General features: G+C 44.5%; 1 protein-coding gene across 1 annotated transcript in view; it reads left to right on the forward strand.

Annotated features, from left to right (window-relative positions):
* Positions 1 to 203: 203 nt before the first annotated feature.
* The window catches only part of LOC101863544 (G protein pathway suppressor 2), a gene marked incomplete in the record, with an annotated part of 26,920 nt that continues 26,379 nt past the window's right edge, over positions 204 to 744 (forward strand). The window contains 1 exon segment of the mRNA XM_005108968.3: positions 204 to 303.

Raw genomic sequence — 744 nt, forward strand, 5'->3', positions numbered from 1 at the left:
GATAATAATCTTGTGGTTACAATGCAAGCTCTCTTCACGGAAAAAGCAAATTCGGCACCATTCATTTGAACAACCTTTGGCAACCACAGAATTCTACACAAAGTGTAGAAGAATTCTGTGTGAATTCTACACTAAGTGTAGAATTCTGTGTTGGCAACACACTTTGAGCTAGTCGCCCATCGCTGGCAAACTGCCAGATTGTACTCCCCAAGAACGGCAACTCTATCACTCATTACTTCCGGTATTCATAATAAACAGGAAAAACAGCAGACAAGACTGTTAGAGAAAAATATTGACAAGCAGGTAGATCTAGATCTAGATCTGTACTATTATTATTTCTATACTAAATGATGTTTATTCCCCTTCTATTATGTTCTTTTAGGATGATAGATGAGACGTTGTCCTCTCTATTTCGAGTGTTTCCTCCTCAACAGCAGTGGCGGTGGGTAGTGAAGGCTTGAGCCCCTCACCCCCACCCCCTCCCCACCCCAACTCTATCCTTTACTTTAGTTAATGAAAGTTTCTTAAATGGCCACCTCTATTCCGGGTGAGAATAGGGTAAGATTGTACTTTACCGGACCACCGGTCGGAACTACTTTCGCTGTGGCGCCCCTGGTGCCTAGTGGTCCGCTGTTCTTCGTTTCCGAGCTCCCCTACTCACTCTCCTACTCAGTTTTCTACGTCCTCACTCTTCAACTGCCAGCAATCGACTGCCGTCTCTTACCGGGTTTTTCAGTCATCACG

The sequence above is a fragment of the Aplysia californica genome, unplaced genomic scaffold (assembly GCF_000002075.1).
Source record: "Aplysia californica isolate F4 #8 unplaced genomic scaffold, AplCal3.0 scaffold00739, whole genome shotgun sequence".
NCBI lineage: Eukaryota > Metazoa > Mollusca > Gastropoda > Aplysiida > Aplysiidae > Aplysia > Aplysia californica.